Source organism: Equus asinus, chromosome 13 (assembly GCF_041296235.1).
Source record: "Equus asinus isolate D_3611 breed Donkey chromosome 13, EquAss-T2T_v2, whole genome shotgun sequence".
Lineage (NCBI taxonomy): Eukaryota > Metazoa > Chordata > Mammalia > Perissodactyla > Equidae > Equus > Equus asinus.
The window spans coordinates 4636714-4649710 of NC_091802.1; the positions used below are offsets into that span (position 1 = coordinate 4636714).

At 41.8% G+C, this 12997-nt stretch overlaps 1 non-coding gene across 1 annotated transcript; it reads right to left on the bottom strand.

Annotated features, from left to right (window-relative positions):
* Positions 1-302: 302 nt before the first annotated feature.
* On the bottom strand, positions 303-374 carry TRNAW-CCA (transfer RNA tryptophan (anticodon CCA)). Its single transcript has one exon. It is a non-coding gene; the product is annotated as a tRNA-Trp (tRNA).
* Between the last annotated feature and the right edge of the window lie 12623 nt (positions 375-12997).

Consider the following 12997-nt stretch of genomic DNA (forward strand, 5'->3'; position numbering starts at 1 on the left):
TTATTTTTTAAATAGCTTTTCTCGTGAGACGTTTTGCGACAGGAGGAAGGGGCTGAAGTGCACGGGGAAGGAGACAGGGCAGCAGTTCCCGCGGAATTGCCCAGGCTGGAAAGCAGCGCCTCGTGGCGTTTCCTAGATCATCTTCTTCAGATCCGAAAATGACACTGCCCATTTGTCCTCAAGCTCCTCCGACCTCTGCTGCAAAGGAGCAAGGAAGGAGCAGGAGGATGGCCAGGTGTTCTTGCAGGTGGAAATTACAAGTGGCCCAGACCTAGTTCGGTAGGTGGGAAAACGGAGAGCCTTGACCCCGACGTGACTTGAACACGCAACCTTCTGATCTGGAGTCAGACGCGCTACCATTGCGCCACGAGGTCGCCGATGCAGGACCACTTTTCATCTTTTAAGGCTCTTTCGTCCTGCACGTTCCAGTCGCTTCCCTGCCTTTGTTTTTCGTGTGAACTTCTGGTTAAAGAGAAAGAAAGTGAATGGGCGGGGGGCTCGGTTGAGCGAGCCCGAGGGGACCCGCGCCGCGCAGCCCGGCGCCCAGGGGCCCCCGCCCGCAGCGGGAGCGGCGCTCGGCCCGGCCGGAGGGAGGCGAGCTGCAGCGGGCGCGGCGGCCCGGGGGGCGGGGCGGGCCGGGTCTCCGCCGTCCCGGAGCCGCCGAGCTGCGGGCTCCAACCGACTTCGCGGGCGGGGACCGGGCGGGGCTCATCCCGGCCGTGAGGCCAGACGGCTGCGGAGGAGGCGGCTGGAACACCTCACCCCGGCTCCGCGCGGGGAAGCCAGGGTTGGGAGGATGGAGTTCTTGTCCCCACGGACATGACTGAAGGGGGGCGGGGCGGGGGACAAGACTGCGGTCACGCTTAGGTAGTGACTTTGAAACAGCATAGGAAGAGAATGTCCACGAGACCCCCCATCCCCCCACCCCCGTTATAAAACTGAAACTCATTTTTGAAAACTTGGACATTATAGAAAAGTGTAATAAAAATTAAAATCAATAACCCCACCACCCACTGTAAGCATTTTGATGTATTTCTTTCCAGATTTCCTTCCTCCCAGGTATACACAGGTGTCCAACTATGTTTGTTAAACCTTTTTTTACCGTATAGCACAGTTACAGGAAACTGCACAGAACATAGATACAGCTTAATGAAGTAGCACAAGGCGAACACCGTTGCCGCCACCAGCCCAGCTGGGCAGCGCTGAACCTCTCAGTCGCCCCCAAAGCCTCCGGCTGTCCGCACCCGGCGTCCTCCCCCAGCAGCAGCCACTCCCGACCTTATGGAAAGAGCTTCTTCGCTTTTCTTTATAGTTTTGTTACCCAAATGTGCATCCGTAAACACTGTAGTTTCATTTTGTCTGATGTGTAGTCAGTTTTAATCTGGTGGTTCCTCCTCCATCCCTCTTTCCCTCACATCCTCCCGTCGCCCTAGCGAAATGATGCTGTGCCTGGCTCAGCACAGCGGATCAGGAGGTTCGTGTTGTCAGCCGGTTTTATTACCGGTGGTATTAACTTGGATGGTTTAGTAAATATGGAGTCTGCCGAGTTCCTCCACTGTAAAGCTACTATTTCCCCTTTGTAATTAATATTTTGGGGTAAATGCTTGTGACTTTGCAAACGTCCTGTTTCTCCTCAAACTTGCACCCACTAATTTTAGCATCCGTCTTGCCTGCAACAGTTATTACTGCGGTGTTTGCCTCATGGTGATTTTCTATTTCCCTCGTTCCTTATACATTTCTCATCTAATTCTGTAAGGAAGAGCTGGTTGTTCTCTCCTATTTACTTATATATTGTATATTCAATTATTTGCATCAATACAAACTCATGGATAATTTTTAATTCTATAGGTTTAATCCATAGAATATAATTTTTTATATTGTTTCTGAAATTGTTCTGGGTTTGGCCATTATAAGCTCCTTCAGACTGGTTTATGTATCCTTTTGACATGCCCCTATCCTCTTGTTAGCATTTCCTTACTTTCTGGTACAAGATGGTCCAGGCTTATCTTGTATTTTCCCTGCACCAGCCCTGGAGTCAACCATTTCTTTAAGGAGCCCTAGTTGCTGTTATCGGAGAATGGTGTTTAGAAATCAAGATCTGGATGTTAAGTGTGCTCGTTCCAATGTGGTGTTATTCCTCTTTTCCTCATTTGTTGCTTCTCTCTCTGACACTGAGAAACCCAGGTCTCATTAGCTGTAATGTGTCTATTTATTATAAATATATGGATATGTATGTGTATATATGAATGTGTATATATACACGTGTGCACATATATGGATACGTGTGTCAGAATTACTAACCCATATATCTGTAAGAAAAGACTTACGAAGAGGATGACATTATGTGACCAGTTCTTTTTGTTTTTAGCTTTTGTCTTTAGCTTTACAGTCAAAATATTGTTTTGCAAAGTTATTTACATTAGTTCTCTTGTCTGAGCTCTTCACTCTTGGTTACGTTATTCATTCGTAATACAGTTAGGCTGTTACTTTTGTATTCCATTTCAGGTTCACACCTGCACACACAGCCTGATTGGTTTTCATTATTTTCTTTAAATTTTCGCGTATGTAAAATAGTACCATAATTCAGAGCTATATAAAAGGGTACGCTAGAAACCATGCCACTCCCTCGTCATCTCTGTTACCTAGACCCATCTCGTCCTTCCTCCCACCCTTCACCAACCACCCCTGTAGGTAACTAATATTTCATTTTCTGGTTGATCCTTCCTGCACTCTTTTGCACAAATGAGCAAATACATAGTTATTTTCTTACATCTCCTTCTTTCTTCCATAAAGGATAGCATACTATAATTACTCTTTTGCATTTTGCTTTTCTTCTTTCTCTTTACCAGTTTATCCTGGAAATCACTCCGTGTCAGCTCATTGAGATTTTCCTCAACTTCTTTTTTTTACAAATACATAGTATTTCATGATGTGGATGTAAGCATAACTTACTCACTACTTTCTTGTAGTTTTGGCATAATGTTTTCAAGGTTCATCCATGTTGCAGCATATATCAATGCTTCATTCCCTTTCATTGCTGAATAATATTCCATTGTATGGACATACTGCATTCTGTTTATCCATTTGGTAAAATTAAAATCTACCAAAAAATCAAGTGGAGACTTTTTCAAATCAAGTGGAAACCAGATACTCCACCTTCACAGAGTTTGCTCTTTTTTGATTGCTGAAGGCTGTAGTAGTCCATTTCTCAATGACTTTCTCAAATTATTTTTGCAAAGACTCTATTTCTTGTTGTGTGTGGTGCCTGAAGTGTCTCTGTTCCTTAGCTTGTTTTTAGCTAGTGTTGTGACAGAGATTTCCTTGAATTCCAGGTTTATTTAAAGAAACAACAACAGCAGCAATGCAACTCTCCTGTTCTTTTCAGATTTGCTCTGTGCTGGGCCCTCCTTCAACAGTTAGCCAGGCTTGTGCTAAGCCTGGGGATAGCCCAAGGCGAAATCTCTTCTGAGTATGTTTCTTGCTGTCAGCATGCATGAGGCTTTCTGAATTCCCCTGTATATACAGCACTTTCAAATGCCCTCATTTCCCAAAGAAACTCTCCCCAGATTTTGCTCCTGGGCCTCAGGTGGTCCAGGAAAGGGATGGGACAAAGGCAAATAAAAACGCCACAAAGTTTTCCTACTGCTTTGAAGTCACCCCTTTCTGGATTCAGCATCTACCTGGTTGCTGCAAACCTTTGACTGTTTTCCAGAGTTTCTGACAAATCTGGTTCTGACCCTTTCTGCTTGTTTTCTGATGTTTCTGCGTGGGGATGAGAGCTTGCACGTTCCTACTCAGCCATTTTGCTGATGTCACCCATCTGCCTTTAAAGAATATTTTCTCTGCCTATAGAATGCTAGTTTGGAAGCCTTCTATTCTTTTATATTTTAAAGATGTTACTTCTTTGTCTTCTATCTTGCTTAGCTTTTAGTTGATAATATAATGTCTTTCTACTTTTTATTTTCAGCAGACCATGATTTGCTAAACATATTGATCTTTGTAGCTTTTTGGGGATGGCTAAGCTTGCTGAATTTGTGGGTTGACATCTTTCAACAAATTTGGAAATTTCTCAATATTTGCAGTTCTAGAATTTCCACTTGATTTTTTGTACATTTTAATTTTGTTTTGAAATACTCTATCCCAGCTTTTTATCAATTGTCACCCTCTTTTCTTCTATTCTTTTAAACATATGAATCATAGCAATTTTGACTGCTAACTCCAACTTCTGGGTCATTTCTGGATTTGTTTCTATTGAGTGTTCTCTCTCTTTACTATTATTCAACTATTTTTCCATTTTGTGCATGTTGATTAAATTTTTATGTTTTTCTGGGCAATGTGGATGATAAACATAAATTGTAGAGGTTCTGAATGTTATTTTCCTCTAAAGACTGTTGTTTTATTCTGGCAGACAATTCAGTTATTAGTGGATCATCTAAATCTGGTCAAAGACTGGTTTTAGGTTTTATTAAGGTGTGTCTATTTTAGTTTTGTCTTTATCCCTTGGGCATAGCCCTTATTCTTATAGCATGGACTTACTCCTATGGCGTGGGCTTTTTGGGATCTCAATGCCCAGGGTGTTCATCAAAGTCTATTCTTCTGGCTGGGCCCAAATTGCATCATGTTTCATCACAGTGTACCCTCCAAAATCTTCACCCACTTTTCAGGCTCCCCAAAACTGCTCTCTGCCAGCCCTCTTGGAGTCTAATCTCTTACAGATGCAGCCCAGCAGTTGGCCATGGCCCACGGGCAATTTTTCACACGCATTTCTGAAGTGCCCTCTCGGTAGCTCCCCCTACTCTGTCACCATGCCTCTTAAATCCAAATTACAACCGCTGAACTTTGAGCTTTGATCTTTGCTTTCTCTCTCCAGTGAGATGCTGTTCCCTTTTGGGCTCCAACTCCCTGCACTGGTTTAAAAAGTGTTACCAGGTGAAAGCCTAGGAAAATGTGGGCCTCAACTAATATGCTTTCCTTTTACCAAAGATCACAAATCAAAGTGGTTGCCACACTGGGGGGTGTGGGAGTAGGGAGAGGCTGGTAAAAGGGTACAAATTTTCAGTTTTAAGATGAATAAGGTCTGGGGATCTAATGTATAATACAGTGACTATAGTTGATAACACTGTATTGTGTAATTGAAATTTGCTAAGAGAGTAGAACTTAAATATTCTCAGCAAAAAAAAATTAAATAAATATGTGAGGTGACGGATGAGTTGATTAACTCCATAGGGGAAATTGTTTCCCCCATGTGTATGTATACCATTTCATCATGTTGTACCCTTTAAATATCTTATAGTTTTATTTGTCAATTATACCTCAACAAAGCTGAAAAACAAAGGATCACAACTCTGAATTAATTGTTGTCCCTTGCCTCCAGTTTTTAAGTAATATTTTGTCCAGGTGTTATTGTTGATGCCAGCTACTCCATTGTTGCCCGCACCAGAAATCCCTAGTTATATTTTTTCCAATATCTTATTGTGAAAAATCTCTAACATACATCCAAGCTGAAAGACTGGGGCTTTGGGGAGAAGAGGAAGAAAAGAAAAAAAGAAAAAAAGAAGATTGGCAGCAGATGTTAGCGCAGGTGCCAATCTTTAAAAAAAAAAGAAAGTGAAAATTAAAACCACAATGAGCTATCACTACAAGCTCACCAGAACAAAGACCGACAACACCGAATAGTGAGGATGTGGTACAACCAGAACTCTCAGACGCTGGTAGAACATAAAATGAAGTTTCTTATGAACTAAGCGTATATCCACCCAACCATCAGTAATCCATTCCTGAGTATTTACCTGAGATAAATGACATTAAATGTCCACAAAAACACTTATACACAAATAATCATGGAAGCTTAATTAATCATGACCCCAAAAGTGGAAACAGTCTGGGTGTCCACATATGCTTTTAATGAAATAATGTATTACATACTTTTATCAATTTTTTTCACTTAAAACTGTTCAAAAATTATAAAATATTCTTCCATAATAATTTATAATGTCTTGATGGCCATTTAATGGATTTCAATATTTTACTCAACTAAGGACTTGGTTTTAATCATTAAAGTTGTTTTTTTTTCTCATTTTGACTATTAAAGTAATTATAATATAATAGTCTCATCTGGTTGTTTACAAACAGGAATCACCTTTATTTATTCAATAAATAAAATATTTAAAAGAGTAGTGAAATACCACGGGTTTTATATACAGCCCAGGTAAGGATAGGAGAGTGGAGTAGAGCCTGGGCCGGAAGGGTTTTGGTGGAGGAAAAATCCAGGACTAGGCCCAGGCAGGGGAAAACAGAAGTCCCGTCTGCGGCTGTGGTGGTAACACATCCTCACCCTCCCATCCACCCAGAGATTCATTCTGAGGGTGTAAATGGAGAGCCTCATGTGGTCACACATGTGCACAATGGGGGGGTCCATTTGTCCTTTTTTGTACCAGCTCGTGGAGTCCTGATGCCTCTATAAAATAAGTCTGCTTATCTTCTGGACTCAACATCATACTCCTGCTAATAAGGTCATATATAGATGGGAAAGAGGAGAAAGTCCAATATTATGTGAATGTGGTTTATTACGGCATTGGTTGGGAGAGAGTAGAATTGGTGAGAGGACGTGGAAAATTATATTTGGAGTCCTAAAATCTTTGTGATTCTGAGTCAGTTGCATCTGGGACATTATCCAGTTATGATGTGGGGAAGAGCATGTGGCCAGTGGCATCTCCTGATATTCTTCCAGTCAAGTGGTCTCTGCTTCCCGTGTTCCTATCACTAAGTGCCTTGTCATCTATTTGTCAACTGAAATAAAGAATTTTGATAAATGAAGGAGTTTATTTGATAATCAAGAAGGAGGCACTCGAGCCTGAGAAGCAGTTCAGCAGAGTGCTCTGAAGGAACTGCTCTGAGGTCTATAGGTCTGAGAGCAGCTTATATATATTTTTTTACACAGCAGTGTCCATGCAGAAAGGGGCTTACACATCAAATGTCAAAGGGTATCTGTTTATCCATGACAGGGTACATCTGGTTCTTCTTTAGATTATACATTAAAGATAAAATTAACAGGAACTTCTTGGTTATACATCAAATAAATCCTGGAATGTGGATGCTATCTGTTTGTGGAGGGAAGCAAGTACCAGGGACACTAATCATTCTCTCAAAACAAAAACAAATGCAGCTAGGGGATATGAGAGCCAGGAACCCTTTCTCTCTCGTTGCGGATCTTTTCCAGCTGGCGTCTTCAGTCATGCCATGCTTCAGTCATTCTGACGCAGGCTTACGATGACCTGCAAGGCTGCTTCACAGTACTGCATAGATTTTTCATTGACTCTAAGCCAACACAGCTTGCCTGCTAGTTTTGCTTTCTAGACCGGGGAGTGGGGTCCCAATTATTGTTCACATTTTCACGCTGTATTAGTACCGGGAGGCTACTGGGGTTCTCTTGGGAACAACTTTTGCTGTTTCCAGCCTTGTGACTTCAACAGAAACATGCCATCCATGCTGACCTTTTTGGACAAGTTAATCATATCCAGAGGTGTAATAGGTGGTGGCCCAAAAAGGAAATCTGAGAGGTTTAGAGAAAGCTCTTCCCTCAAGCATTTCTCATACAAAAAATTCCTGTTTTGGAAATCGTTAGATCAATTCCCTTTTACTCATGAAGGTGTTCTTCTTCTCCCAAAGGCTCTTTGGACATAAGAGTGGTGATCTCAATGTCGCCATTCACTTTAGAGAAGGAGCTTGGGAACAATGGGAATTCCAGGAATGTCCTGGGGGATTTTCCAGGAGCAAGCTCTTATAGAATTGGTCAGAGCTGGCCACAGACATCATTTTCTTATTCCTTTTGCTCTGCATCAACCCCAGCTTCACTGATCACTTATCCCCACTGGACAGAGAGCTCCCAGAGAGTGAGAAAGGGATAAAGGACCTCAAGTCTGTGGTGTGGATTCAGCTTTCACCTGATTACACTCTAACTTCCTTCCCTTCCTCCTTGGAAAGCCATGAGCATGGGCCACATAGAAAAGCCACTTGAGGGAGACAACAGTTTTTCCCTCAGAAAACATGAGTCCAGAATCTGCCAAGGAATTTCTCACCTAAGGAAAAGAGCAATGATACTGTCACACTAGTCTTCTTCTCACATTTCTAGATATACCTGGGTTTTCCTGGAATACCTACTACCGAGGGATGCAGAACATCAGGATTTTCTACATAGTAATATCACCCTAAGTGACAGCATGATCTTCTGCTCATATAAAGGGGTTAGGAGAAATTCCTGGTGCAAATGAGATGGTAGGGGTTGAAAGTTTTCTCTCAAAGATTTGGATTCTGCTCACCTCAATTATTTTGCTATTCTCAAAAGCTCATTTCCTTCTTCCAGAGATTTTTACATGGAAAGAATAAAGTTCCTTTTCCAATTTCTATGAGACACAAAAATTCTCAAGCTTAGAGGAGGCAGTGTCAAAACAGCAATTATTACAAAGGATGTAATTGCCCAATGCTGGCAAAGATGTGGGGTAGGAGGCACTCTCATATACCACTGGTGAGAGTCCAAAATTTTTGGAAGTCATTTGGCATGCGTATTAAAAGGTCTTATCAATATGTGTGCTTTGCCTCCAAAATTCCGGTCAAAATTTTTATGACCCCATGGAAACAATTAAGGATGTTTGCAAAGATTTTCCTGTAGGGTTATCAAAATTGTGTTTATAATAGTGGGTTCCCCAACAAGCTGACTCTGAGACGGAAATTTGCAGGGAGGTTTTTGGGATCAAAAGCTATGGAAGAGATGGGGCTGGCCCCGTGGCCGAGTGGTTAAGTTCGCGCGCTCCGCTGCAGGCGGCCCAGTGTTTCGTTGGTTCGAATCCTGGGCGCGGACATGACACTGCTCATCAAACCACGCTGAGGCAGCGTCCCACATGCCACAACTAGAAGGACCCACAACGAAGAATATACAACTATGTACCGGGGGGCTTTGGGGAGAAAAAGGAAAAAATAAAAAAAAAAATCTTTAAAAAAAAAAAAAAGCTATGGAAGAGAAGAGAAGGAAGCAGGCTTGGGTAGAGAGAAGTTGGGCAGCTATACAGTCTCAGTAAAAGCGTTGACTGACACACGAAGAGCTCCAGAGCTGAGATGGCCCTTCAAAATTGCCTCAACTTTGAGAGGATGGGCAAGATCTTTGCTCCTCTGTTAACCAGTCACTGGATGTGGGCTGTCCCAAGAATGGGGTGTGCTTTTGGGCGAGGTGACTCTCTTAAACTGAGGACTGCCAACCAGCAGCATTTCTAGCAAACAGAGAATAAATTCTTCAGTTCTGAAAGGAGGGACTGGATGCACAGGCAGTGTCCATGACAGTCCACACCTTTCACCACTTGGGTTCAATTCTTCCTCTAAGTTTTGGGAGAAGCAATGCTAGGATTCTGGTGGGCCTCTTTTCCTGGAAGAAACTTATAAGAGGGATGATTACAGCCTCCCATCCCCCTGCAGCTGGTCTTAGGACTACAAATTATATTCACTGTTGCCCTCCTCTAATATCCATTCTAGATGCTCCTCAACCTCCGCCAGCACGTCTACTGGTCTTGATGGCTAACCAGGTGGCATGACTCAGACACTCATCCCTGAGGCCCTGCTCCCTGTGTGCTTCTCAGGCTATGACTGCTGTGCTGATTTATTTTCTACCAAAATGGGTAAGAATCCTCTTGGTACTCTAGCACCATGGTGAATTACCTAGGTGCCAAAAATATTCCTCCCTTCTTCCACTGTGTAACAATAGCCCTACCTTCTAATGATCGGGGTCAAATGTCCCTGTCATGATGGTGACTCCTCTTCTTGCTGGCTGGCCTCCTGGCAGCAGCTGTCATTTGCATCTCAAAAGGACTATTGAGGTGTTTCCTGAATAAATTGTTCTGCCTTGGGAATCAAGCCCTCTAACCCTGCAGTGCCCAGGTTTGTGGGATAGAGGAGCACAGATTCCTCAGTTGAGTCACTGGGAGCGGTGGTAAGCAAAGTCTCTCCTGCTTCTACTCCTTGCTTCCCAGTCTATACACTCTCTCTACCAGGAACACAACCATATAAAGGTAGTTGATTTAAAGTATAGACTGCACTATGAGGACGGTGCCCCATCCTCATAAAATATTGCCTCCAGGATGGTGCTTCAGGTGTGCCTTCAACAGGCCATTCTATCTCCAAAAATCTATCAGCCTGGCAGCTTCTGGGGGATGTGGTATGTGATACTATGACTAGTGGATCCCATGATAACATCGCACTCCTTTCCCACCTCTGATGTAAAGCAGGTTCCTTAGTTTGATATGATGTTATATGGGACCCCAGGCCAGTGAATCAAACATTCGATAAACCCCAAGACAGTGAGTGGTTTTGTTGGAGGCCTTGCAAGCACGAAAGGCAAACATACACCTAGAGTGTGGGTTGATTCCAGTCATATGACTTGCTGCAGCTTCCAGAATAGAAGGGGTCCAATGTGGCCAACATGCCACCAAGTGGCTGACTGGTCTCCTAGTGGGATGGTAACTATACTGGGGACTTAGCACTGGGGACTCTGTTGCTGGAAGGTTGGACATTCAGCAGTTGCAGTAACTAAGTCTTGGAAAGGGGCAGTCTACATCGTTGGGCAAATGCATAGCTTCTATCTCTGCCACCGTGGCTACTCCACTCATGTTTCTATTGTGTCAGCACTGAGTGACCAACGGCAGAAGCTGACTGATATCAAATAAGATCTTTGACAGAAATGAAGTGTAAGAGGTGAGCTTCACATTTACCTGGCTTTTCCTCGGTGAGCAATTTCTAGTTTGAGTTGAGGCAGAAAAAAACACTCTTACTGTCAGACTTTAGGGGTGTCACTGGAAAGGTCACCATCCTAGAGGAGATAGCTGTAAAATTTACATAAAATTTCCCGCCAAATCTTTAGCTGACTCCAAAGCTTTGCCTGGTGAAAATAAGAGAAATCCTGTAAAAAGCATTTCCTGAGAGACTAAATGGATGAGCTGATTTCAGCAGCTGTCTGACACTGGAAAGACAGAGATGACAGTTCAAGGTCAAGCCCCACCAAGTTAGAGGGGTTGGTAAACACCCTGAGTTTTCCACTGAGATTCCAGAAGAACCAAGGGTGAAACTGAAATAGACCAACTTTAACTCAGTCTAAAGTTAATCATAAATGGGATCAGGGCGATCCACTAGTGCTCTAGCTCTAAAATAAAACTCCATCCTCTTTCGAGGAGATAAATCAGGGACCCCTAGAGTGTCTTCATTTATAACGTCTGGCACCAAATGAAACATTAGAAGGCGTGCTAAAAAAATCAGCTGACCAGACTGCAAGAAAAACAACAGACATAGGAACAGATCCAGAAGTGATTCAGCTACTATAGTTAACAGTCGAGGACTTTAAAATAAATATTAATATATAAAAAGAGCAGAGAATTTCAGCAGATACCTAAAATCCACAAGAGAAAAATTCCAAAAATAAAAAATATGACTAAAATTAAGAATTCAAAACGTGGGTTTAACAGCAGATTAAAAAACAGCAGAATAGATATTAGTTAATGGAAAGGCAGGTCAGTAGAAAGTATCTAGTTTGATGCGCAGAGAGAAAAAAGGCTAGGAAATACATAAAACCTTTAGAGAGACCTGGAACATGGTGAAAGGTCTACCCTATATATAATAAGAGTCCTAGATTAAGGGAGAGAGGAAATGGGGCAGAAGCAATATTTAAAGAAACACTGGTTGAGAATTTTCCCACACTGATGAAAGATATAGAAAAGTCTTAAGAAGCTCTACAAACTCTAAATACAATTAAAAAAAAAAGCCCCACACCTAGGCACATCACATTAAAAGTTATGAAAATCAAGGGTAAAGGTAAAATCTTAAAAGTAGGTAGAGAAAAATACAAACAAGAACTCAACACATAATTGATTTTTTACATAGAAACTCTGGAAGCTAGAAGAAAATGGAATGCCATTTCATTTTAGGTGGTGAAAGAAAAAAAAAACGAAAACCAAAATGCCAGCCTAGAACCCTAATACAGGTGAAGATATCCTTCCTAAATGAATGCAAAATAAAGCTATTTCAGATAAAGATAACGCATTGGACTACTATGACAAACACCGAAAGGAATTAACTAGGAAGAAGGAAAACGATCCTAGTTGGAACGAGGAACTTAAGGAAGGAAAGAAGAACAGTAGAATAGGTAAATATGTGAGTAAATATAAATAAACATTGCTTAAAACAATAATAGTTATAATATCTTTTAGAATTTAAAACATACATAAAAGAGCCAGCCCGGATACACTAGCAGTTAAAGTTCGGCACACTCCCCTTCGGAGGCCCAGGTTCTGTTCCCAGGTGCAGAACCACATCACTCGTCTGTCAGTAGCCATGCTGTGGCCATAGCTCACACAGAAGAACCAGAAGTACTTACAACTATACACAACTATGTACTGGGCTTTGAGGGCAGGGGGAAAGGGAAAAAAAAGGAGGGAGATTGGCAACAGATGTTCGCTTAGGGTGAATCTCCCCCTGCAAAAAAAAAAAAAAAGACACGTAGGAATAAAATGTATGACAACAATAGAACAAAAGGCAAGGAATAAATGGAATTAAACTGTTAGGTTTGTTTTCATTGCTTTGAAATGTAAAAATATTAATTTCAAGAGTGCTCCAATGAGCCAAAGAGTCATAGGAAATTTTAAAGGCAACGATTTTCAGACATTTCAGCATCAGGACACCCTTAGAATTTAAAAAATTGTTGAGGAAACCAAAGAGCTTTTATTTATATAGGTTATATCTATTGATACTTACTGTATTTGAAATTAAAATTAGAAAAATTAAAACTATTAATTTATTAAAAATACAATAACTACATGATATTGAAAAAATATTTTAATAAAAATAATTTCAAAACTAAAAACTACTGCGAAGGGTGGTATTGTTTTAAACTTTTGAAAATCTCTTTAATGTCTGGCTGTGTTAGTTTGCTGGGGCTGCCATAAGAAAAGACCACAGACTCGGT